This window comes from Bos taurus, chromosome 20, assembly GCF_002263795.3.
Source record: "Bos taurus isolate L1 Dominette 01449 registration number 42190680 breed Hereford chromosome 20, ARS-UCD2.0, whole genome shotgun sequence".
In the NCBI taxonomy this organism is placed as follows: domain Eukaryota; kingdom Metazoa; phylum Chordata; class Mammalia; order Artiodactyla; family Bovidae; genus Bos; species Bos taurus.
In genome coordinates, this window is record NC_037347.1 from 18,466,458 (window position 1) to 18,493,719 (window position 27,262).

A 27,262-nucleotide genomic window follows, 5' to 3' on the forward strand; every position below is an offset into this window, starting at 1 on the left:
AGGTTTTCTCTTGGCAATCTTAGTTGTGATCCACACAGTCGAAGGCTTTCGCATAGTCAATGAAACAGAAGTAGATTTTTTTTTGAAATTCTCTTGCTTTCTATCATCCAGTGGATGTTGGCAATTTGACCTCTGGTTCCTCTACCCTTTCTAAATCCAGCTTGTACAAGTGAAATTTCTCAGTTCATGTACTGCTGAAGCCTAGCTGGAAGGATTTTGAGCTTTACCTTGCTAGCATGTGAAATGAACGCAGTTGTACGGTAGTTTGAACATTCTTGTAGACTTCCCTGGTGACTCAGATGGTAAAGAATCTGCCTGCAGTGCAGGAGACCCAGGTTCAATCCTTGGGTCGGGAAGATCTCCTGGAGAAAGGAATGGCTACCCACTCCAGTGTTCTTGCCTGGGAAATCCCATGGACAGAGGAGACTGGTGGGCTACAGTCCTTGTGCTGCAGGCTATAGTCCAGGTGTCAGACACAACTGAGTGACTAACACTTTCACATCTGAACATTCTTTGGTATTGCCCTTCTCTGGGATTGGGATGAAAACTGACCTTTTCCAGTCCTTTGGCCACTGCTGAGTTTTCCAATTTGCTAGCATATTGAGTGCAGCACTCTAACAGTATCATCTTAGGATTTTCAATAGCTCAGCTGAAATTCCATTACCTCTACTAGCTTTGTTCGGAGCAATGCTTCCTAAGGCCCACTTGACTTCCCACTCTAGTATGTCTGGCTCTAGGTGAGTGACCACACCATTGTGGTTATCCCAGTTATTAGGACCGTTTTTGTGCAGTTCTTCTGTGTATTCTTGCCTCTTCTTCTTAATATCTTTTGCTTCAGTTAGATCCTTACAGTTTCTGTCCTTTTAACCATTCAACATCACAATAATCCAAGTCTATGCCCCAACCACAAATACTGAAGAAGCTGAAGTTGAATGGTTCTATGAAGACCTATAAGACCTTCTAGAACTAACACCAAAAAAGGTGTCCTTTTCATCATAGAGAATTGGAATGCAAAAGTAGGAAGTCAAGAGATACCTGGAGTACTAGGCACATTTGACCTTGGAGGACAAAATGAAGCAGGGCAAAGGCTAACAGAGCTTTGCCAAGAGAATGCACTGGTCATAGCAAACACTCTCTTCCAACAACACAGGAGTTGACTTTACACACAGACATCACCAGATGGTCAATACTGAAATCAGATTGGTTATATTCTTTGCAGCAGACAAGGGAGAAGGTCTGTACAGTCAGCAAAAACAAGACCTGGAGCTAACAGTGGCTCAGATCATGAGCTCCTTATTGCAAAATTCAAACTTAAATGAATTAAGTTTAGGTTCTTATAATGATTACAGTAAAACTCATGCTAAGTAAAGCAGGTTTTTTAGACCTAAGATTAGTCTAAGGATGGGCATTAGAGGGTTCATACCATCTCAAAAACATCAAATCTATGTAGACATTGTTGTTTCTGGAGTGGTAGCCCACAGCACCATAGTCTCAAAGCCTATTGATTTAGGAGAGACATGAAATAAAATATATAAAATGCTTAATAAAGTTTCACTTATAAACATCTACAAGGATTAGCTTTTAATGTTAATGTTAGAATTAGGCATATAATGTTTTCACAAACTAACTGTGTAGAATTTATCCAAGTTGCAAGGACACAGCACTAACAGCGAGGCCTCTCAACAGAGATGACCTTCTTCCATGATAGTTTTCATTTCAGTTTTCCTGGTTCTCTAGGAAAAACGACTTCTGTTTTAAGTGGTAAATCAATATTCACTAGTTTATGAGATAAACCTTGACTATTTTCTGTGGGTTAGACACTGGAGATGTAGAAATCTGGAAGTCAACTCCCCTCCTCATTTCTTTCTATATCTCATGCTCACATCCGATTTAGCAGCCATCATGTCAGGTACGTCCCCAAAGTGTATCCTGAATCCATCTGTTTCAATAAACTCCTAATCCTGCTGCCTCCCTACCATCAATTCTCTACCAAGCAAGCAAGTTAATTTTTAAACACATAAATCAGATCATGTCACTGCTTTGCTTAAAAGCCTCTGATGAGAGTTTCAGTTTTATAAGATGCAAAGAGTTCCAAAGATGGATGGAGGTAATGGTTGCTCAACAATATGAATGTACTTAATACCACTGAACAATGCACTTAAAAATGGTTAGTTGGTAAATTTTATGTGTATTTTATTATTTATAATAAAATATAATCATACAACAACAACAAAAAGTCTTTGATGGTTTCCCATTGTACCTAGAATAAAAACTCTGACTCTTTCACTGAGGGCTCAAGACCCTGTGTACTCATTTCTCCGAGTCATCCAGCACCAGTCTCCTCCTTGACTCTGCTTGCTATTACTCCAACATACTGTTTGTCCCTGCCTCTGGCCTTTGCCCTTGCCTTTGTCTCCTCCAGGACTCTTTGCTCCTCAGATCCTTTCAAATGTTCTAGAACTTTCTGACTCCCCTCCTAGTGTTGCTGTCTTCTGTCTCTGTTGACCCAATCATATCAGTCTGTCATGTTTCATTTCTTCATAACTTTTTTTGTTTAAGTTTGGATAATCTTTGTTTTGAGCTTCCCCAATGGCTCAGCGAGTAAAGAATCCACCTTCAATGCAGGAGACACAGGAGACGCGGGTTCAATTCCTGGGTTGGGAAGATTCCCTGGAGAAGGAAATGGCAATCCACTCCAGTATTCTTGCCTGGAAAATCTCATCGACAGAGGAGTCTGGTGGGCTACACTCCAAAGGGTCATAAACAGTTCAGTTCAGTCATTCAGTCCTGTCTGACTCTTTATGACCCCATGGACCACAGCACGCCAGGCTTCCCTCTCCATCACTGATTCTTGGAGTTTACTCAAACTCATGTCCATCGAGTCAGTGATGCCTTCCAACCATCTCACCCTCTGTTGAACCCTTCTTCTCCCACCTTCAATCTTTCCCAGCATCAGGGTCTTTTCAAATGAGTCAGTTAGGGTCTTTTCAAATGAGTCAGTTCTTCACATCAGGTGGCCAAAGTATTGGAGTTTCAGCTTTAGCATCAGTCCTTCCAATGAATATTCAGGACTGATTTCCTTTAGGATGGACTGGTTGGATCTCCTTGCAGTGGAAGGGGCTCTCAAGAGTCTTCTTCAATACCACAGTTCAAAAGCATCAATTCTTTGGCGCTCAGCTTTCTTTATAGTCCTCACATCCATACATGACTAATGGAAAAACCATCACTTTGACTAGATGGACCTTTGTTGGCAAAGTAATGTCTCTGCTTTTTAAGATGCTGTCTAGGTTGGTCATAACTTTTCTTGCAAGGAGCAAGCGTCTTTTAATTTCATCACTGCAGTCACTATCTGCAGTGATTTTGGGGCCCCCCAAAATAAAGTCAGCCACTGTTTCCATTGTTTCCCCATCTATTTGGCATGAAGTGATGGGACCAGATTCCATGATCTTAGTTTTATGAATGCTGAGCTTTAAGCCAACTTTTTCACTCTCCTCTTTCATCAAGAGGCTCTTCAGTTCTTTGCTTTCTGCCATAAGGGTGGTGTCATCTGCATATCTGAGGTTACTAATATTCATTTCTGTGGAACACTGCAATCCTGGATTAGGCTGGATAAATTAATTGTAGGGGGATGACAGAGAATGAGATGGTTGGATGGTATTGCTCAAACATGAGTTTGAGCAATTCTGGGAGATGGTGAAGGACAGCAAAGCTTGGCATGCTGTAGTCCTTGGGGTTGCAAAGAATCGGAGACGACTTAGTGACTGAACAACAACAAAATCCAGAAATAGAAAGCACAATGATTTAATTTAATCTTACTGTTGGTTGCTTTCCTTATACACACTTCTTTTTGAGGACCATTTGTTTTTCTTCCTTTTATGGACTTATCTGTATATGTTGTGGGTGTGTGCTCTTATGTACATGTATGTTATAATACTTTTCCTATGTTCTGATTTGTAATGGGAAAGACCAGTACGGTTTTTGTTCTCTCCAGGAGTTGTTAATCCACATGACCTACCCACCTACTCGGGGTACCATCTCCCTTCCCTGATAAGACACCATACTCTATTCCCATCCCCAACCACACTGAAACTGTTACTGCTAATTCTGGCTTGTCTCAAAGATTTGAGGTCAGTTCATTTCCCACCCTTGCTCTCATGATTCTTGGTTACTGCCTAAAAGAGAAATGCCTTACTAGGCATCACAGCCTTTCTGTTGTCTCCTCCTGCTGTTAACCACACTTCCACTGTCTTTTCTTCATTGAAGCCCTCTTCCACTGTGTTCAAACTCTGTCATATACTCATTGCTATCACCTGCCAAAAATAACTGAGTCATGGCTCTTCCCCATCCCACTTTCACTTTCATCAAGAGGCTTTTTAGTTCCACTTCACTTTCTGCATATCTGAGGTTATTGATATTTCTCCCAGCAATCTTGATTCCAGCAAGTATCTGCAAGAGAATTCCACACTGTTGGGACGGTGGTTTTAGATGTTCTTGGAGTGTTCAAGAAAGGACCAGGAGCCCGGGGTGGCTGATACCCTCTGTGTCAGAGGATAGGTGAGAAAAGGAGAGGTCGGAGAGGTAGTCAAGGCCGCTTAGGACCTTGGAGGCCATTATAGGAACTTTGACTCAGTGTGAGTGAGGTGGGAAGACATTGGGGTGTTTTAAGCAGAGAAGTGACGTAAGGGTTTTCATTTTATTTTGTTTTTTTCTTCGGTGTGTTAAGTATGTTGAAGAGGAACAAAGGTGAAATAAGGGAGACCAGCTGAGAAGCTATTGCAGTCATTCAGATAAGGGAGGACCACTGTTAAGTGAAGATCAAATTGCCAACATCCGCTGGATCTTCGAAAAAGCAAGAGAGTTCCAGAAAAACATCTCTTTCTGCTTTATTGACTATGCCAAAGCCTTTGACTGTGTGGATCACAATAAACTGTGGAAAATTCTGAAAGAGATGGGAATACCAGACCACCTGACCTGCCTCTTGAGAAATCTGTATGCAGGTCAGGAAGCAACAGGTAGAACTGGACATGGAACAACAGACTGGTTCCAAACAGGAAAAGGAGTACGTCAAGGCTGTATACTGTCACCCTGTTTATTTAACTTAAATGCAGAGTACATCATGAGAAACGCTGGGCTGGAAGAAGCACAAGCTGGAATCAAGACTGCCGGGAGAAATATCAATAACCTCAGATATGCAGAAAGTGAAGTGGAACTAAAAAGCCTCTTGATGAAAGTGAGAGTGAAAAAGTTGGCTTAAAACTCAACATTCAGAAAACGAAGATCATGACATCTGGTCCCATCACTTCATGGGAAATAGAAGGGGAAACAGTGGAAACAGTGTCAGACTTTATTTTTTTGGGCTCCAAAATCACTGCAGATGGTGATTGCAGCCATGAAATTAAAAGACTCTTACTCCTTGGAAGAAAAGTTATGACCAACCTAGATAGCATATTGAAAAGCAGAGACATTAGTTTGTCAACAAAGGTCCGTCTAGTCAAGGCTATGGTTTTTCCAGTGGTCATGTATGGATGTGAGAGTTGGACTGTGAAGAAAGCTGAGCACCGAAGAATTAATGCTTTTGAACTGTGGTGTTGGAGAAGACTCTTGAGAGTCCCTCGGACTGCAAGGAGATCAAACCAGTCCATTCTAAAGATCAGTTCTGGGTGTTCTTTGGAAGGAATGCTTCTAAAGCTGAAACTCCAGTACTTTGGCCACCTCATGCGAAGCATTGACTCATTGGAAAAGACTCTGATGCTGGGAGGGATTGGGGGCAGGAGGAGAAGGTGACAACAGAGGTTGAGATGGCTGGATGGCATCACTGACTCGATGGACGTGAGTCTGAGTGAACTCCGGGAGTTGGTGATGGACAGGGAGGCCTGGCGTGGTACGATTCTTGGGGTCGCAAGGAGTCAGACACGACTGAGTGACTGAACTGAACTGAACTAAACTGTTAAGTGAAAAGCGACTTGGATTCCAGAATTTATTTAGAAGGGTGTTGTCAGGATTTGCTAGTGGATTTGATGTAGGGGTAAGAGAAATGGAGGATTTTTTTTGTACTCTAAATTACTACGTGTTTGGATGGACTGGCCAGAATCCCAGTATCCTGCCATCGCCACATCTGAAGCAGACTACCTTTTCCATTTTCATATGCGAATAGAACACAGGGCTCCTTTTTTGATGCTTCCCTCTGCAGCTTTACTCTCTCCTGTTCTTAACCCACTTTGTCTATCATTGCCCCTCCTGAGTCTCACATGCTTTGGACTTTGACATCTGACTTGATTTGGCATCTCCTCATCAGCTATTGCTCTGGGAAACTTCAAAACCCTTTCAGAAGCCAACTTAGGAGTAGCCTTCTCAGAAAAGTTCATTGTCTGACCCAACTGTGATAAGTTCTACCACACTGAGACTGCCTGCTTTCATAGCCTATCTCTGGGACTTTTAACCTGGATATGTGCCAAGAAAAACATTATCAGTTCTAAAAGCCCTTCTTCAAACCGTAGTCTCTGGTTTATCGGCTCTCTTACACCTCCCCTTCTTTATTTTTCCCTTCCAGTGTTATTGAGATACAATTGACGTACATAAACTCTGTATAAGTTTACAGTATAATTATTTGACTTATACATCCTGAAATGATGACCTCAGTAAGTTTAGGGAGCTTTTCAGTGAACTTTAGTGAACTTTGCAGAACAAATCTGAAACTTGGGGGTGGGACTCCAGCATCGGTAGTTCTTAATGTTCTCCATCATCTCATAGTTACAAACTTAAAAAAATAAATTATTTTACCTTGTGATGAGAACTCTTAGGGTTTACTCTTGTGACAACTTTCCTATATATAAAACGTACAGCAGTGTTAACTATATTTATCATGTTGTTACATCCCTGATTCTTATCTATCTTACAACCAGATGTTTGTACCTTTGCTGCCTTTATCCAATACCCTCTCCTTACATCCCTTGCCTCTCAAGCCACAAATCTGATCTCTTTTTCTATGACTTTGTTTTTGAAATACAATTGACCTACAACACTATATTAGTTCCTGGTACAGCATAGTGATTTGGTATTTCCATACATTTCAAAATGATCACTGTGGTAAGTCTAGTTACCATCTATTATCATGTACAGATATTACATAATTACTGATGATTTTCCCCACACAGTACCTATCATACCCGTGACTCATTTATTTTGTAACTGTGAGTCAACCTCTTAACTTCCTTTACCTATTTCTCTCCTCCCCTCACCTGTCCTCCTGTACTCATAGTGTGCGTGCTAAGTCGCTTCAGTCATGTTCGACTCTTTGGAACCCTATGGACTGTAACCCACCAAGCTCCTCTGTCCCTGGGATTCTCCAGGCAAGAATACTGGAGTGGGTTGCCACGCCTTCCTCCAGGGGATCTTCCTGGCTCAGGGATCGAACCCACATCTCTTATGTCTCCTGAATTGGCAGGCGGGTTCTTTACCACTAGCACCACCTGAGAAGCCCTTTTACTCTCAGAAAGACCTTCATTTTCCCTTAGTCTCTCAGCTCTCTACTTCTGTGTTTGTCTGGCAAAACCCTAACTCCAAATTAACCCTATAGTCTTCTTCTGAACATATACCTAGGCAGCTGAACAGAATTGCAGAAAGCTGGGTAAAAAGGTAAATTGATACTCTATTAATGTATAGTTTCCAGACTCAGGTATACTCTGACCAACATTACTTAATCCTTTCACTCCGTGACTCTCAACCTTGGCTGCAAAACAGAATCTTCTTGGAACTTTAAAAAAATCTCAATACTTGGGCTGTCTAGGCCAATTCAGTCTGAAATTTCAGGGTGGATCTCCAGCACCAGGAGTTCTTAATGTCCTCTGGGTGATTCCAGTATGCAACTGAGATTGAGAAACACTGCTTTCAACTTGTCCTTGAAAGATTTTCATTTTCTACGCCACACAAAACCTCTTTCTTTCACTACCCTCCAAAACCTTCCTCCCTAACCCTGTTTTATCTTACTAATCAACCTCACCTCCTACCTTGCTAGAAAACTTGAAGGTTTTGTTGGTGAATCTTTCAATTTCTTGTCCCCATTTAGTCAACTGAACTTTTTAAGCAGTTTATTTATTTTTGGCTGTGTTGGGTCTTCGTTGCTGCACGTGGACTTTCTCTAGCTGCGGCAAGTGGGGGGCTACTCTTCCTTGAGGTGCTCAGGCTTCTCATTGCTGTGGCTTCCCTTGTTGCAGAGCACAGGCTCTAGGCAGGCAGGCTTTAATAATGGTGGTGTACAGGCTTCAGTGTCCCGCAGCACATGGAATCTTCCCAGACCAGGGATCAAACCCATGTCCCCTGCATTGGCAAGTAGATTCTTAACCACTGGACCACCAGTGGGTAAGGACCACTAGGACCACTAGGAAGTCCTAGTCAGCTAAACTTTGAACTGGGGCATGGTTAGTGCCAGGCGTTGTGCTGGGCATTGGGCATAGAGTGGCGGGCAGGATCAGAACAGTCCAGGCCATCCTGGAGCTTTCAGTACAGTGCCACAGGCAGGCGGGTAAATTGTGGCACGTGGTGAGGCAATCAGGTGTCACTGGAGCACACAGGAAAGGCCCTAATTTAAACTCGTGCCAGGAAGGCTGCTTCCCTGCATCAGCTCATCTATGACCTGTCCTCCTTTCTCTTGCCCTTCATGGAGGATGACCTGCCAGACTCACCATCATGCTGGCCTGTGTCTCCATCCCTTCTATTTCTCCTCCACACATTCCTTGGTTGTCCCTCCCTGTTTCTGTCTATTGTTTCTTCCTCTCACTGTAAAAATTCTTAAGGTTTTACCAGAATGATAAAGCTTGATCGTGCATCTCTTTCCTCTTCTCTAGCCTTCACAAGCTGTCCTTTTGGACTCTTCCTTTTTCATCTTCTTTGTGAGATTTCTTCCCTCAGCCTACCTGTTAAATGATGGTATTCTCCACAATTTTTCTCATTCATCCATAACTGATTTTAATCACCATCTAGACATGTGCTGTGTGCTAAATCACTTCAGTCGTGTCCAGCTCTTTGCGACCCCATGGACTGTAGCCTGCCGGGATCCTCTGTCCATGGGGATTCTCCAGGCAAGAATACTGGAGTGGATTGCTGTGCCCTTCTCCAGGGGATCTTCCCAACCCAGGGATTGAACCCATGTTTCTTACGTCGCCTGCATTGGTTGGTGGGTTCTTTACCCCTAGCACCACCTGGGAAGGAAAGCTTCCCAAATCTGTATCGATCTTCAGCCTTGACCTCCCTCCCGAGTGCCTGCAGCCATCTCGACCTGAATGTCCCACAGGCTTGTCACATTGGAATTTATTAATTCCCTATTCCTCTTTCTGTGTTCCTTATCTCCTCTGGTGACACTGTCATGCACATAGTCACCCCAACCAAACCAGTAAATTCCGTCACGCTACCCTATGTCTTTATTGTGTCTGGTGAACCACCAAGCCCTTCCTGCATTGCCTCATACATTTTCCTTGGCTTTGTTTCTACTACCGTGGCATGTCAACAGATCATCTCTGTCTTTGTTTAGGCCTTTCAGCATTTCTCACTGGGATGATTGCAATTAAATCCTAACTGGTCTCCCTGCCTTTAAGGCTCACACCCTGACATTCATCCTTCATCAGGTAGGTCACAACACTTTTTTGGGAGACATCCTTCAGAAGCTCCCTCTGCCTTTGTTAAGGCTGCACACTGTACTGAGAGGGTGCTTCTGGGGTGAGGGCGCGTCTTGAGGGTGGGGGTCTAGGGGATGGGGCTCCAGCAGAACCGTGTGGTTAAGTTCTTTTATGTCATTGTGCTTCAGCATAATATTTTGCCTTTTGAAAGCTTTCCATTGCCTGTGCACCACCTTTTCTTGCTCTTTCTCATTTGTACTTCTTCCTCAATGCATTCGTTATCCCAAAGTGCTCAGTTCCTGCCAATCATTAAGAAGTAGCTCAGATCTCATGTCTTTTAGGAGGTCTTCTTATCATTCACATCCTTATTAATTTATTCACTGAGATTCATGGGACATCTGCGTTGTCTCAGGCAGCCAACAACATCAAAAAAGGTGTAGAAGATGGGAGCGTACCTGGGTGTATTCGAGCAGTGCTCCTTAGATTATCTGTGGTGATAGACCAGTTGAGTTGTTCTTTGTTTTGGCTCTATCATGGAACAATAAGTGGTCCTGTTGCACATGATTAAAATGCAGTTTGCATCACATGTGACTCACCGGATTAATTCAACAACACCCAAACTGGTCTATACCTTGTTCAGCAAGTATCACATACTTAAATGTCACTGAATTGTCAAGCTGCCATAAACATTTCCAAATACTTGATTTCTGGACTAACCTTGGACCAGAATGGTAATAAACCATTCGGACATCAGCACCAGTCCACTGGCCAGCTTTGAGTAGCAATGTACTAGAGGGTTGGCTGTAGATGCTATGGTAGGAGAGAAGACAGTCACACCAGGGACTCAAAAGACTAGACAGAGTAGAGCTGCAAGGTGGGCAGAGCCCTGTTCAGTTCAGTTTAGTTGCTCAGTCGTGTCTGACTAATTGCAGCACACCAGGCCTCCCTGTCCATCACCAACTCCCGGAGTTCACTCAAACTCACATCCATTGAGTCGGTGATGCCATCCAGAGAAGGGCAAAAAAAAATTTTTTTTAAAGATATGCTCACCAGCTAGGTGAACAAGTCATTTTAGCCACAAGGAGAAATTGGAGCATAGAGAAAGGGAAGGTGGAGTAGGCTGGGACCACAAAGACTAGGATTGTTGTTTTTGTTCAGTTGCTAAGTCCTATCTGACTCTTTGCAATACCACGGACTGCAGCACAACAGCCTCCCCTATCCAGTGATGCTGATAAAGTGCTGCACTCAACATATCAGCACATTTGGAAAACTCAGCAGTGGCCGTAGGACTGGAAAAGGTCAGTTTTCATTCCCATTCCAAAGAAGGGCAATGCCAAAGAATGTTCAAACCACCGTACATTTGTACTCATTTCACATGCTGGTAAGTTTATGCTGAAAATCCATCAAGCTAGGATTCAGCAGTATGTGAACTGAGAACTTCCAGGTGTAAAAACTGGGTTTAGAAAAGGCAGTGGAACCAGAGATCAAAATTGCCAACGTCTACTGGATCATAGAAAAGGCAAGGGAATTCCAGAAAAGCGTCTACTTCTGCTTCATTGATTAAAGCCTTTGACTGTGTGGATCACAACAAACTGTGGATAATTCTTACAGAAATGAGAGTACCTGACCACCTTACCTGTCCCCTGAGAAACTTGTATGCAAGTCAAGAATACCAGTTAGAACCAGACTTGAAACAACTAATTGGTTCCTAATTGGGAAAGGAGTATGACAAGACTGTATGTTGCAACCCTTTATTTAACTTATATGCAGAGTACATCATGAGAAATGCCAGGCTGGATTAATGATAAGCTGGAATCAAGATTGGCGGGAGAAATGTCAATAACCTTAGATATGCAGATGATATCACTCTAATGGCAGAAGGTGAAGAAGAACTAAAGATCCCCTTGGTGAGGGTGAAAAGAGGAGAGTGGAAAAGCTGGCTTAAAACAACATTCAAAAAAGTAAGATCATGGCATCTTGTCCCATCACTTCATGGCAAATAAAAGGGGAAAAGGTGGAAACAGTGACAGATTTTCTTTTCTTGGGCTCCAAAATCACTGCAGACGGTGGCTGCAGGCATGAAATTAAAAGATTCTTGCTCCTTGGAAGGAAAGCTATGACAAACCTAGAGTATTAAAAAGCAGAGACATCACTTTGCTGACAAAGGTCCATCTAGTCAAATCTATGGGTTTTACCAGTAGTCATGTATGGAAATGAGAGGTGGACCATAGAGAAGGCTGAACTTCAAAGAATTGATGCTTTTGAATTATGGTGCTGAAGAAGACTCTTGAGAGTCTCTTGAACTGCAAGGAGATCAAACCAGTCAATCCTAAAAGAAATCCACCCTCAATATTCATTGGAAGAACTGATGCTGAAGCTGAAACTCCAGTAATTGGGCCATCTGATGTGAAGAGCTGACTCATTTGAAAAGACCCTGATGCTAGGAAAGATTGAAGGCAAAAGGAAAAGAGGATGACAGAGGATGAAATGTTTCAATAGCATCCCCGACTCAAGGACATGAATTTGAGCAAACTCCAGGCGATGGTGAAGGTAGCAGGAGCATAGTAAATGGGGGTGCTATAAGGTAAGTGATGAGGCTTCAGAGTCAGCAGGAGTTGATTTTATTCATTCAGCAAATACTTTCCAAGAATCAACTATGTACCAGATCCTTCCTAGGCACTGGAGACAGAAGCCAAGCAGAGACAGTTTTCTATCTAGTTTTCTATCTAGCTTAGGAGGGTCTCTAAGAGTAGACAGAGTTAGGCTTTAACTGCAAGCAGTCTTTGAAGCATTTTGAGCTGGAACGTGGCATAGTCAATTTAATCCTTGGGAAAATGACCCTGGTGAATTGAAAGAAATGGATTTGGGGAAATGGATAGCTATTGAATCAGGAAAGTTAGTTTAGGGGTGGTTATAGTAATCAAGGGAAGAGATGATAAAGATCAGAAAGTAGCAGTCAGTGGTTTGGGGAAGAAGTGAAGGTGAGGGAAAGAGACGTATGAGAAAAATTATTGGAGTGATATAAATTAGTGGTCTTGAAGGGTCAGTTGAGTTTAGGATGGCTTTCAGTTTCTGACGATTAGGTTGCTGTTCAGTTGCTAAGTCATGTCCCACTCTTTTGTGACCCCATGGACTGTAGCCGCAAGGCTCCTCTGTCCATGGGATTTACCAGACAAGAATGTTAGAGTGAGTTGCCATTTCTTTCTTCAGGGTTTTTCCTGACCCAGGGTTAGAACCTGGGTCCTCTGCATTGGCAGGTAGTTTCTTTACTGCTGAGCCACCAGGGAAGCCAGATGATTAAGGCTGGTGGTCCAATTAATTCATTGGAAAAGGGTACAGTGAAGCACAAGCTGGAATCAAGATTGCTGGGGAAAATATCAATAACCTCAGATATGCAGATGACACCACCCTTATGACAGAGGATTGAGATGGTTGGATGGCATCACTGACTCAATGGACATGACTTTGAATAAACTCTGGGAGTTGATGATGGATGGGGAGGCCTGGCGTGCTGCAGTCCCTGGGGTCGCAAAGAGTTGGACACGACTGAGCGACTGAACTGAACTGTGGGTGCAAAGGAAGGGGAAGGGATTAGAGGAGTGGTAAGTACAACATCTGAGGACGTTATGCAGTTAGGTGCCTCTTCTCTGTGCTCCTACACTGTGTTGTGCTAACCTCTATCATAGAATTGTTTACTGGGTTTCTAAGCTTATAAACTCCTTGAGAACATGTACTTACTTTTCTGTCCTAAATGTTTGGCAGCGAGCCTAACATGAACAGGCTCCTCAAGTGGTTCTTTAGCTGAACAGAAAGGGAGAATCTTGATTTTCTATTGCTGCCATAACCAATCATCACACACTTAGTGAATTAAAGTAACAGAAAGTTACTATATATAGGTCTGTAGATCAGAAGTCCAGGTTGGTATGGCACATGGAACTGTGCTTAATATTATGTGGCAGCCTGGATACAAGGGGAGTTTTGGGGAGAATGGATATGTGTATATGTATGGCTGAGTCCCTTTGCTCTTCACCTGAAACTATCACAACATTGTTAATTGACAATACCCCAATACAAAATTAAAAGATTTTTAAAAATTAAAAAAAAAAGAAAGAAATCCAGGTTGGGAAGGGTAAATGATGTGCTCTGTGTTTTACAAGATGTTGGCCATCTTTGCTCTTATCAGAGGCCTCTAGAAAGAATCTGTTTCCCAGCTCATTCAGTTTGCTGGCAGAATTCAGTTCTTTGTGGCTGAAGGACTGAGGTCCCTGTGTTGACTGTCATCAAGGGCCACCTTAGCTCCTAGGGGAGCTCTTTCCAGTCCTTGAATGTGGGCCTCTACATTTGAGCACCACCCACAATTCACTGAATCCTTCTGCTTCCAGTCTCTGTCTTCCTTTCTTCTCCCAGTCAGACAGTTCTCTGCTTGAAAGGGCTCATGTGATTATATTGGGCCCACCTGGATAATCCACGATAATCTTCCTACTTTAAGGTCTCTAACCTTAATTCGATCTATAATAGAGTCCCTTTTCTATGTAACATAGTCGCAGATTCCAAGTCTAGGGCATGCACATTTCAGGGGAGGTGGTAACATTACTAACCCTATTAGTAATTATCCACCAAGTTGTGTGGCGATTAGGATCATGTTTCTTAATTATTTATTAATTCCAGCATATCCCATTTGTACAGGGGAGGACAATGAGATTGAGGCTGGCCCAGGTCAGAGGGAAACGGGAGCTGAGGGAGATGACAGTCCTTCAGTGTCTACTATTCCTTCCAGTCATCTGTCTTTTTATCTGTCCCATCCATCCATCCCATCCAGTCATCCTTTCAACCTGTCATTCATAAACATTTGAGTACCATAAGAGTCTATGCTAGGTTGGAAAATGCAGGAGTGAGTGAACTACAAAGATAAATGACTCCTGATTTCTGTTAGCTTGTTTTCAGTATATTGATGTCTACATCAAATTTTCATTAGTTCATACCATGTACTGGTGAGTTTGGCTTGTCTTAATAAGTTTTCTTACCTGCTTTAGTGAATAATCTTTTTTTAACATGCTTTAGCTTCATATCTTATACCAAGGATTCAGTAAATTTGTGTGATTATGATCATTACTGCTTGGGTCATTCCCTTTTATGTGTGGCCATAAAATATAGGAAACATTAATAAATGTATATTTTTGCTGTTTTAATTTTTAACTTTATTAAAATGAGTAACCATTGTTACCAATTTCTTACCAATTTTTCCAGAGACAAGGAAGTATTTATGTTGTACATGGTAATAATTTTATTTTTAAGTGATTATTTCATTGAAGCTTAAAGGTACTTCATTCCTTCTTATATCTACATAGTATTTCCTGATATGAATATGCTAATTTTTAACAGGTCTCATATTGGCAGACATTTAGTTAGTTTCCACTTCTTTTGCTATTAAAAATTGTGAAAAATCTTCTACGTGTACCTTTCACAGTGTTAAATACATAACACCTGGAATATTGCATTGCAACAATTGCCAAATCACTCCCACAGAGGTTGTACCAGCTCAGATTCCTACCAGCAGTATACAAGGGTGTTTATTTCACTATATCTTGGTCAGCACAGTGTGTTATGAAACTTTATGGTCTTTACCAATTTGATAAATAAAAATGGCATTTCACTTTAAATTTGAACATCAGATTGCTGAGTAAGTGTGGACATCTTTTTTGCATATATTTTAGAGTTATTAACATTTCTATTTCTTTTTCTATAAACTATCCACATTTCTTATCCATTTCTCTGTTGGGTTGTTGGCTTTTTTCTTATTAATTTGCTGGCAACCTTTATGTATTAAGGAAACTAGCCATTTGGGAGATAAGCTGCATCTATTTTTCTTTCTGTTTGACTTGTCTTTTCTTTCCCTCCTCATGTTTATTTATTTGACTGTGACAGATCTTAGTTGTGGAGGTGGGATTTGTTGTTGTTGTTGTGGCATGCAGAGTCTTTAGTCAGTTGCAGCCTGTGGGATCTAGTTCCCTGACCAGGAATGGAAATTGGGCTCCCTGCATTGGGAGTGTGTAGTCTTAGCCACTGGACCAGCAGGGAAGTCCTTGTTTGACATGTCTTTTGATTTTGTATAACTTAGGCTTTGGACACACACACACATTTAATTTTAGGTGGGCTTCACATGTTTACAAACTGGACATGTCTGACTTCTTGACTTTGTGTCGTGGTTGGAAAGACCATTCCTCATTTCAGAATTATGAAAGAATTATCTCAGATTTCACAAAATGTTTTTTAAACTTTTTATTTTGAAATAGTTATAGAATCATAGGTAGTTGCAAAATTAGTATGGAAAGGTCCTTCACTCGGTTCCCCCCAGTCACCAGAAATTTTTATAGTTTCTTTTATTTTTTTGTATGCAAAACGTGCTTATGGGGATGGTTTCCCATTCATCTTGATACAGGGGACTTTTAGTGCTGCTTCCGTCTGAAAGAGCATCCTTCTGTAGCCTTGCCTTTCCTCCTGTAGGCCGGCAGTGGACAGTAGAGCAGCCAACACACAAGACTGCTGTTTGTGCATGGCTAAAGACAGTGGTGATTTTATAGCATCCTGGGCATTTTACATCCATGAAATAGGAATTGGGGCTCTGCACCAGGCGCTTCTTCTTGTGTTTCATCTTCTCTTCTGGAGAGGGATGAAGAAGATCCTTTTCGAGAGGCATGTTCTCGTGAGGAGGTCGTCACCGCTGGAAAAAGCAGTTTCATTTTTTAAATGTTTAAATTTTTTATTTCTCTGAAGTTTATTTTGGTATGAGATGTGGATTCCAATTTCTTTCCAATTGGTAACCCATTTGTCTAACATTATTTACTGTCATCTATATTTTCCCCAATAATTGAAAATGCATAGGGACTTCCCAGGTGGCTCAGTGGTAAAGAGTCTGCCTGACATTGCAGGAGACACAGGTTCGATCCTTGGTCCGGGAAGATCCCACATGACTTGGAGCAACTTGTGCACCACAAGTGTTGTGCCTATGCTCTAGAGACTGGAAGCCGCAACTGCTGAGCTTCTGCAACACAATTATTGAGCCTATGCTTTACAACGAGTGAAGCCACCGCAATGAGAAGCCAACACACCATAACTAGAGAGTAGCCCCTGCTCGCGGCATCTAGAGGAAAGCCCGTGCAGCAACGAAGACCCAGCACAGCCAAAAATTAAAATTTAAATTTAAAAAATGCATCTGTCAATCATATGCTAAATTCCTGCATATACTGGTTAATTTTTTCAAATATTTAAAGTATCACAACCAGGGAATTCCCTGACCATCCAGTGGCTAAGGGGCTTCCCAGGTGGCGCTAGTGGTAAAGAATCTGCCTGTAAATGCAGGAGACATAAGAGATGCAGGTTCAATCCCTGGGTTGGGAAGATTCCCTGGAGGAAGGCATGGCAACCCACTGCAGTATTCTTGCCTGGAGAATCCCATGGACAGAGGAGCCTGGTGGGATCGCAAAGAGTTTGACATGGCTGAAGTGACTTAGCATGCATGCATGCCAGTGCTTAGGACTCCAGGCTTCCCTTGCCGAGGGTCCAGATTCAATTCCTTGTTGAGGAACTAAGATCCCACAAGCTGTGAAGCAAATAAATAAGTAAGGAAGTATCATAACATGAAGAGACACTAAACTCTCAGTGTATATTTCCCATGAGCTACATGTTGAGATGACCAGAGTTGACCTTGTTTCAAAATTATTCTGGTATAATTTGGCCTGTTGGTCTAGAATTAACTTTGTACTGTTGTGGGTGTGCTAGGATACAGGTAAATAATTCACTCCTTGGCCTCCAGGAGTTCATCTTAGCTTATTGATCCCAATCTGTTAAAGTAAGGCCTTTAGAATATGTAGTAATTAAGGTGAACCACACAATTAATCTCACAAAACCTTTCTGAGGGATGTATATTATCTCCATGTTGTAGATAGGAAATAGAGACTTAGAAAGATTAAAATTGCCCAGACCCAGGTCTAGAACAAGTGGGCAGAGCACAGACATGTTCTGGCCTTGTTATTAGCATTATCCCACACTGTGCTAGGACATGCCTCAGGCCTGCCGGAGATGTCTCTTTACTCCATCAGTCTAAGATAAAAACTGACATCACTTCTAGGCTGCAACATAACTCCATTGTTCCCTTTTGCCTTAGCAAACCTAAATCACCATTTTTAGTTCTTGCTTTCCAATGAAAAGGCTAAGCAAAGACAGATAACTTTTCCAAGGTTTTTCTGGTTTCACTCTGGTTTTCCTAAAGGAAAAACAAAATACTCATCTGCTTATTGAGTTATCTGAATTTAAGGAATAGATTTAGATAATTCTTAAATTATTTTCCAGTTCTGTGATTCAAGATACATGTTTTTTAACCTTGCTACTTGTTTTCCATAGTTTGATGTGCCTATATAGGAGAGAGTGAACAAAAGCATTTAAAGAATGACAAGTATTTTTATGTGGGTTATTTAAAGGGAAAACATGCTAGAAATTCTTTAATCCAATTAAAATCACATCTGTTAGGGGAAGTCCCGTAGGCTGATTATTGTGTAATATAATAGCAGTCTTGATTTCAGTTCGTTACATTAGCTTGCTAGGATATATTTAAAGTTGTTCAGTCGCTAAGTTGTGTCTGACTCATTGGAGCCTCATGGACTGTAACACACCCATCTCCTATGCCCTCCACTATCTCCTGGAGTTTAATCACATTCATGTCCATTGAGTCAGTGATGCTGTCTAGCCATCTCATCCTCTGCTGTCCTCTTTTCCTTTTGCCTTCAGTCTTGCCCAGGTTCAGGATCTTTTCCAATGAGTTGACTCTTTGAATCAGGTGGCCAAAATATTGGAGCTTCAGCTTCAGCAACAGTCCTTCCGATGAATATTGAGGGTGGGTTTCCTTTAGGATTGACTGATTGGATCTCCTTGCAGTCCAAGGGACTCTCAAGAGTCTTTTCCGGCACCACTGTTTGAAAGCATCAATTCTTTGGCATTCAGTCCTCTTTATGGTCCAACTCTCACATCTGTACATGACTACTGGAAAAACCATAGCTTTGACTATATGGGCCTTTGTTGGCAAAGTGATGTCTTTGCTTCTTAATACGTTGGCTTTGCAGGTGGCACAAGTGGTAAAGAACCTGCCTGCCAATACCGGTTAGACTTAAGACACACAGGTTTCATCTCTGGGTTGGGAAGATCCCTGGAGGAGGAAATAGCAATTCATTCCAGTATTCTTGCCTGGAGAATCCCGTGAACAGAGGAGCCTGGTGGGCCATAGTTCATAGGGTCACACAGAGTCGGACACGACTGAAGCGACTTGGCACGGTACAGGTTTGTCAGAGCTTTCCATCCAAGAAGCAAGGCTCTTTTAATTTCATGGCTGCAGTCACCATCTGCAGTGATTCTGGAGCCCAAGAAAAGGAAATCTGTCACTGCTTCCACTTTTTCCCCTTCTATTTGCCATGAAGTGCTGGGACCGGATGCCTTGATCTTAGTTTTTTAATGTTGGAGTTTCAAGCCAACTTTTTAAAGGCTGCCACTTAAAATTCTCTATGTGCTTTGAGTTCAAAGTTATCAATTCACACACCCTATATGGTCCACTTAAAATTTCTGTTAGTTGCAGTGTAGTGCTTGAGATGCTTTTCATGGGATAGAGGTTTAAGGTGAAGTAAAGCAGGTGAGTCTCTAGCTCTGAAGTTTCCTTTTACTGTTAAGAATCATCACAGTAGCAAAGCAATGTCTTCCAGATGATGAGAACTTCCAGAATGGCCCAGATGTCTTGGAAGTTGTGTCTGTGTGTGGTCTCTGTGGATGGTCCTCACACTGGCTAATTTCGATATCTAGATACAGAAGTCATTTCATGTGTTTGGTAGCGGGGAGTATATTCTTAGGGTCTAGTGAGCCATACCCAAAGCTAGCCATACCCAAGAAACTGGTTCCTAAACTAGAATTCCAAGTCATTCATTTAAAATTGGTCATATATATAGACAAAACCAATACTGAGTAAATGTGCAAGTGGATAATCCTGCTCAGGAGATCCAGGTCTATGTGAGAAGATTGTTTGTTAAAATCAAAGTAAATATGTCCTATTCCATTCTCCTCTCTAGAGATGATTCTTTCTTTTAAATCCTTCATTCAGCACACCCTTCTCTGTAGGGCAGGGAAACCTAGTGAATGCTTTACCAACTGTGTTGTTGAGACTTTGAGGGGACCTCTGTTGTTCAGTTTGCATTCAGTTTTACATCACCTTCACTAATTTAAACAGAACTATCACAACCTGCAGGCATACATACCTTGGAGATATCAAACGTTTGGATCCAGACCACCCCAATAAAGTGAGTATGGAGATAAGGCACATGAATATTTTTTTTCCAGTCTATATCAAAATTAGGTAACATCAAAGATCACTGATCTCAGATCACTGTAAAAAAATACAATAATAAAATGCAAAAGTTTGAAATATTGCAAGAATTGCCAAAAGTGGCATAGAAACACAAGGTGGATCAACACTGTTGGCGGAAAAATGGCGCCAACAGACTTGCTTAATGCGAGATTGCCACAAAACTGCTTTTTGTGAAAAACACAGTATCTGTGAAGCGAATAGAATATATGATGATGAGACAAGGTATACCTATATTTTGATGAACTGCTAAACTTTTTCCCACGGTGGCTGCACCATTTTACAATTCCAGTAACAATGTATGATTGTTCCTCTTCTTCCCTGGTTATTGTCTGTCTTTTTGATGATCACCATCCTAGTGGCTATAAAGTGGTTCTCTGGTCCACTTCCGAATCCCCAGGATAATCCTGGACCTGCTTATGGTCTTAGTAAATGTTGGTTGACCGGCTAAGTTTGTTTTGACATCTTGTGTCTCTTAACACACTGGAAAGCTGTGTGCTGCGGTGAATAGGCACGGACCAGAGTCCTGTTGAACTTTGAAAACCTGCTCTGTGACATAGTAACTGTGTGATTAGGGACAAGTCTCTTAAGCTTCAGTTTCCTTATCTGTGACATTAAGATTGTTGTTGTTGTTCAGTTCCTAAGTCACGTCCAACTCTTTGTGACCCTGTGGACTGTAGCCCTCCAAGTTTCTCTGTCCTCCACTATCTCCTGGGTTTGCTTAAGTTCGTCGGTGATTGACGAATTTGCTTCAGTTTGGCGAATTGACTTCACCATTGAGTCGGTGATGCTTTCTAACGGTCTCACACTCTGCCTCCCCATTTAGATAATATCCTTTCCCTAGAGTTGATATGAGGGTTAAGTATTGAATAGATAATGTGAGTGAGATCCCTAGCATAGGATTTGACCCAGAGCCCTTGATGAGTGGGGAATGTTATTCTCTTGGATAACATGGGTAGCAGCTTACCCTACTCCTGTGCCTCAAGAAATAGAAGCAACGGTTGATTTCAGATACACCTAATTGTACTGCTAGTGGTAAGCTGGGTCAGCTCCCTTTCTTTCTTTATAAAATCTCCCTGCAAATCTACTCCCAGAATCTGTTAACACTTCTTCAGTTTTTGAGCAAAAACCACTGAGGTCTGGTGAGATAGTTGATTGTCATTTGTGGTTTTGCTTCTTCCTTGGGATTTTCTGCTTAAGCTTTAACCAACCCATTGCTAGATTTGCTTGCTTTTGTTAACTCGTTGTTAAAACGGCATTCTTTTCAGAAGCACCGGTTTTAAACACTTTAATAAAAGCAGCTTTTTAATTGCAAAAAAACTGACTGGTAGAAAGGCATGAGGCCGGTTGGAAAAGTGCTGTGTTCTGAAAACCAAGGTCAGGGTTTCAAGCTGCTGCTGCTGCTAAGTCACTTCAGTCGTGTCCGACTCTGTGCGACCCCATAGACGGCAGCCCACCAGGCTCCCCCATCCCTGGGATTCTCCAGGCAAGAACACTGGAGTGGGTTGCCATTTCCTTCTCCAATGCATGAAAGTGAAAAGTGAAAGTGAAGTCACTCAGTCGTGTCTGACTCTTAGTGACCCCATGTACTGCAGCCTACCAGGCTCCTCCATCCATGGGATTTTCCAGGCAAGAGTACTGGAGTGGGGTGCCATTGCCTTCAGGAAGAAGCCATAATTGTGGGATGGCAGGGAAATGCGTATAGATAAGGACTCATGAAAAGCCTTTTTGCATTGCACCTGTGAGTGAGGACACCTTTAAGCAAGAGAGACAGTTAACTGAGGACAGTCACACCCTTTAGTCCATGAAGCACCCTTTAGAGACAGTAGGATCCAGAATCTTCACCGTGATGAATTACAGTATGTCAGATCTATTCAGGAACAGTTCCTCTCTCTTATCATATGCCCAGCCCTTATTTTTTCCATTTGCCTTATGCTCCAGCATGGCCAGGGGCTTGTTGCTGTGGTTATTGATTTACCAACAGAGGCTTCAACCAGTTAAACTTTTCCCTATCACAACACATGTCTCATGATGAAAATTAAATGTACGCCAAATAATAAGTTTGGCTCTATTGTCAAATTTATTGGCAAGGCTCGTTTTGCTACTCTGTGCTCTTCCCTTTCAAGTTTTTATTGTTTATATCTCTCATTTTTCCTTTTTTCTAGAACTTGTGTTAGATTAACACTGAGATTAATTAAACAGAGAAGCATTCTCCAAAGAGAGCAAAGGAGAGCTACAGTCGTTCGAAGGGTAGGATGACAGTCATGACTGGGAAGGGATTTTACAGACTAATGAAAAGAGACTGCATTGTTACTGTCCTCAGCCTTCCAAGAACCCCATGAATGAGGTTTGACTGAGATGTAAGATCAACACACTTGATCTTAATGAGTCAAGGTTATATTCCTAAATTTTATTTGGAGGAATCACAAACTCTCCACCTCAGAATTAGCTAAAGCTAATTTAGCATACTGTATTATACTAAATATACTGTATATACTAAATATACATACTATACAATACATAACATTATTATTGTTTAGTTGCTCAGTTGTGTGCAGCCCCATGGACTGTAGCCCGCCAGGCTACATGGGATTTCCCAGGCAAGAATACTGGAGTGGGCTGCTATTTCCCTCTCCAGGGGATCTTCCCGACACAGGGATCGAACCTGCATTCCTGCACTGTAGGTGTTCTTTACCACTGAGCCATCTGGGAAGCCCAAATAATAATATTCTTCAGTTCAGTTCATCTCTCAGTTGTGTCTGACTCTTTGCGACCCCATGAACTGCAGCACGCCAGGCTTCCCTGTCCATCACCAACTCCCGGAGTCCACCCAAACCCATGTCCATCGAGTCGATGATGCCATCCAACCATCTCATCCTCTGTCGTCCCCTTCTCCTCCTGCCCTCAATCTTTCCCAGCATCAGGGTCTTTTTCAATGAGTCAGCTCTTCGTATGAAGTGGCCAAAGTATTGGAGTTTCAGCTTCAACATTAGTCCTTCCAATGAACACCCAGGACTGATCTCCTTTAGGATGGACTGGTTGGATCTCCCTGCAGTCCAAGGGACTCTCAAGAGTCTTCTCCAACACCACAGTTCAAAAGCATCAATTCTTCAGTGCTCAGCTTTCTTTATAGTCCAACTCTCACATCCATACATGACCACTGGAAAAACCATATCCTGACTAGACAGACCTTTATTGGCAAGTAATGGCTCTGCTTTTTAATATGCTGTCTAGGTTGGTCATAACTTTCCTTCCAAGGAGTAAGCGTCTTTTAATTTCATGGCTGCAGTCACCATCTGCAGTGATTTTATAGCCCAGAAAAATAAAGTCAGGCAATGTTTCCACTGTTTCCCCATCTATCTGCCATGAAATGTTGGGACCGGATGCCCTGATCTTAGTTTTCTGAATGTTGAGCTTTAAGCCAACTTTTTCACTCCTCTTTCACTTTCATCAAGAGGCCTTTTAGTTCCTCTTCACTTTCTGCCATGAGGGTGGTGTCATCTGCATATCTGAGGTTATTGATCTTTCTCCCAGCAATCTTGATTCCTGCTTGTGCTTCCTCCAGGCCAGTGTTTCTCAAGATGTACTCTGCACACAAGTTAAATAAGCAGGGTGACAATATATAGCCTTGATGTACTCCTTTTCCTATTTGGAAACCAGTCTGTTGTTCCATGTCCAGTTCTAATTGTTGCTTCCTGACCTGCATATCGGTTTCGCAAGAGGCAGGTCAGGTGATCTGGTATTCCCATCTCTTTCAGAATTTTCCACAGTTTATTATGATCCACACAGTCAAAGGCTTTGGCATAGTCAATAAAGCAGAAATAGATGTTTTTCTGGAACTCTCTTGCTTTTTCGATGATCCATCGGATGCTGGCAATTTGATCTCTGGTTCTTCTGCCTTTTTTAAAACCAGCTGGACATCTGGAAGTTCATGGTTCATGTATTGCTGAAGCCTGGCTTGGAGAATTTTGAGCATTAGTTTACTAGCATGTGAGATGAGTGCAATTGTGCGGTAGTATGGAGAAGGAAATGGCAACCCACTCCAGTATTCATGCCTGGAAAATCCAATGGACCGAGGAGCCTGGTGGGCTACAGTCGATGGGGTCACAAAGAGTCAGACACGACTGAGCGACTTTTCTTCTTCTTCTCTTGAGCATTCTTTGGCATTGCCTTTCTTTGGGATTGGAATGAAAACTGACCTTTTCCAATCCTGTGGCCACTGCTGAGTTTTCCAAATTTGCTGACATATTGAATGCAGTACTTTCATAGCATCATCTTTCAGGATTTGAAATAGCTCAACTGGAATTCCATCACCTCCACTAGCTTTGTTTGTAGTGATGCTTCCTAAGGCCCACTTGACTTCACATTTCAGGATGTCTGGCTCTAGGTCAGTGATCACACCATCGTGATTATCTGGGTCGTGAAGATCTTTTTCGTACAGTTCTTCTGTGTATTCTTGCCACCTCTTCTTAATATCTTCTGCTTCTGTTAGGTCCATACCATTTCTGTCCTTTATTGTGCCCATCTTTGCATGAAATGTTCCCTTGGTATCTCTAATTTTCTTGAAGAGATCTCTAGTCTTCCCCATTCTGTTGTTTTCCTCTATTTCTTTGCATTGATCGCTGAGGAAGGCTTTCTTATCTCTTCTTGCTATTCTTTGGAACTCTGCATTCAGACGCTTATATCTTTCCTTTTCTCCTTTGCTTTTCGCTTCCCGTCTTTTCACAGCTGTTTGTAAGGCCTCCCCAGACAGCCATTTTGCTTTTTTGCATTTCTTTTCCATGGGGATGGTCTTGATCCCTGTCTCCTGTACAATGTCACGAACCTCTGTCCATAGTTCATCAGGCACTCTATCAGATCTAGTCCCTTAAATCTATTTCTCACTTCCACTATATAGTTTTATATAATATATATATGTATATAGAATTATATAATATTTTTAAACATATATAATATAAATATAGAATATATATATATGTTATACTCTAACTTAAATGTTCATGTCTTCCTTTAAGCCATGAGAATTTCATTAAATGGTCACAATTCAAATGAGTGAAATACAAATAATTTTATTTCTAGAGTTAAATAGAGAAAAAAAGTACAATTGACCTTTAATGAAAATAACACTCCTCAAGTTTTTCAGAATCAAATCCCATTAAAGGAAATCTTTTGAGAGATCAAGTATAACATCTCAGAAAAAGGCAAAAGACACAAGTAAATCCAAGTAAACTGCAAGTAACTGAGAAGTTGACCTTGTCAATGAATTATTTACAGATAAACATGCCTCATTTCCTTATACTTTAACTTAATTTGAAGTTGAGAACATTGGACCTTCCTGCTAGTCAGTGCAACAAAGTGTCAACATTAGCTCTGATCATTACTTGATTGATTCATACCATGGACATTTATTTCTTGCCTTCCCTCCCCTGGTGTAGTTCTGTGTGAGATACATTTGTACATGACACCCCTCTTATTACTCCACAAGAACTTACTAGAGTTTTAAGTGATGCAAGATGTGTCTACAGATAAAATGTAGTGTGGTAACTACCTAACATAGAGGTACAGGTACAAGCAGGAGTGAGAAGCAAAATAATGGACAGCAGTGGGGCATGAGTGTCCAGTCCACCAGACAGAAGACCCCCCGTGAAAACCGACCTGGCTGTCCCAATGCACCAGAGGCAGATATCAGTACTGGTTATTATGCTGTGCTGTAGGACTGCATATAATGTGGATAATTCCACAATGGATTCAGCTAAATAATAATATATAAAGTGTTATCACTCAGTTGTATTTGACTCTTTGTGATCATAACAATTACAAGTGTGTGTCCAGCTCTGTACTGTCTATATTTATGGATTTATAGTGTGTTATCTGTATCATCAGAGACTGGCACAAGATAGTCCTAAATAGCAGACATGTAAGGGTCACTAGAAAGTCTTATATGGTATTGCAAAACATGCTTAACTTATCAATCATGTTTTTTTAAACAAACAAACAAACAAACAAACAAAAAATCAAGATTAGTCTATCCTGAACACCCATCACCAGGATGAGCAGAGAGCACTTAGATGGGTAGGCTCCTTGTTGGAGCTTTGGTTCCTATTTGAAATGCTACTGAAGAGTGATCTCTTCAAATCACAATTTAAGCAGACATTGTTTCTCAAAGCCAACCCCTCTTTCTTCCTTGTGGGTTATCAAGTCTTCTGCCTTTTTCAGACTCATCCTTCCACCCTCAAGCCATTGTTGTTCAGTCACTAAGTCATGTCCAACTCTCTGCGATGCCATGAACTGCAGCACGCCAGGCTTCCCTGTCCTTTCCAACCATCTCATCCTCTGTTGCCCCCCTCTTCTCCTTCCCTCAATCTTTCCCAGCATCAGAGTCTTTTCCAGTGAGTCAACTCTTCACATCAGGTGGCCACACTACTGGAGCTTCAGCTTCAGCATCAGTCCTTCCAATGATTATTCAGGGTTGATTTCCTTTAGAATTGACTGGTTTGATCTACTTTCTGTCCTAGGGACTCTTGAGTCTTCTCCAGCACCATAGCTGAAAGGCATCAATTCTTTGGTATTCAGCCTTCTTTATGGTCCAACTCTCACATCCATTCATGACTACTGGAAAAATCATAGCTTTAACTATACAGACCTTTGTTGGCAAAGTGATGTCTTTGCTTTTTAATAAGCTGTCTAGGTTTGTCATAGTCTTCCTTTCAAGTAGCAAGCATCTTAATTTCATGGCTACAGTCACCACTCAGGGTGATTTTAGAGCCCAGGAAAATAAAATCTGTCACTGCTTCCACTTTTTCCCCATCAATTTGCCATCAAGCGATGAGACCAGATGCCATGATCTAAGTGTTTTGAATATTGAGTTTTAAGCCAACTTTTTCACTTTCCTCTTTCCCCCTCATCAAGAGGCTCCTTAGTTCCTCTTCACTCTCTACTATTAGAGTGGTGTCATCTGTATATCTGAGGTTGATGATACTTCTCCCAGCAATCTTGATTCCAGCTTGGGATTCATCCAGCCCAGCATTTCACATGATATACTCTACATTTCCTAGAGAAGGAAATGGCAACCCACTCCAGTATTCTTGCCTGGAGAATCCCATGGACGGAGGAGCCTAGAGTTGGACACGACTGAGCAACTTCACTCACTTCACTCAATGGGCTTCCCTGGTGGCTCAGACGGTAAAGTGTCTGACTGCAATGTGGGAGACCTGGGTTCAATCCCTGGGTCGGGAATATCCCCTGGAGGAAG

The 27,262-nt window shown here is 41.8% G+C and overlaps 1 protein-coding gene and 1 pseudogene across 1 annotated transcript in view; one reads left to right on the forward strand and one right to left on the reverse strand.

The window, feature by feature from the left end:
- ELOVL7 (ELOVL fatty acid elongase 7) overlaps positions 1-27,262 on the forward strand; it is a 76,809-nt gene that overhangs the window by 11,820 nt on the left and 37,727 nt on the right.
- LOC107131564 (small ribosomal subunit protein eS27-like) lies at positions 16,058-16,335 on the reverse strand (annotated as a pseudogene).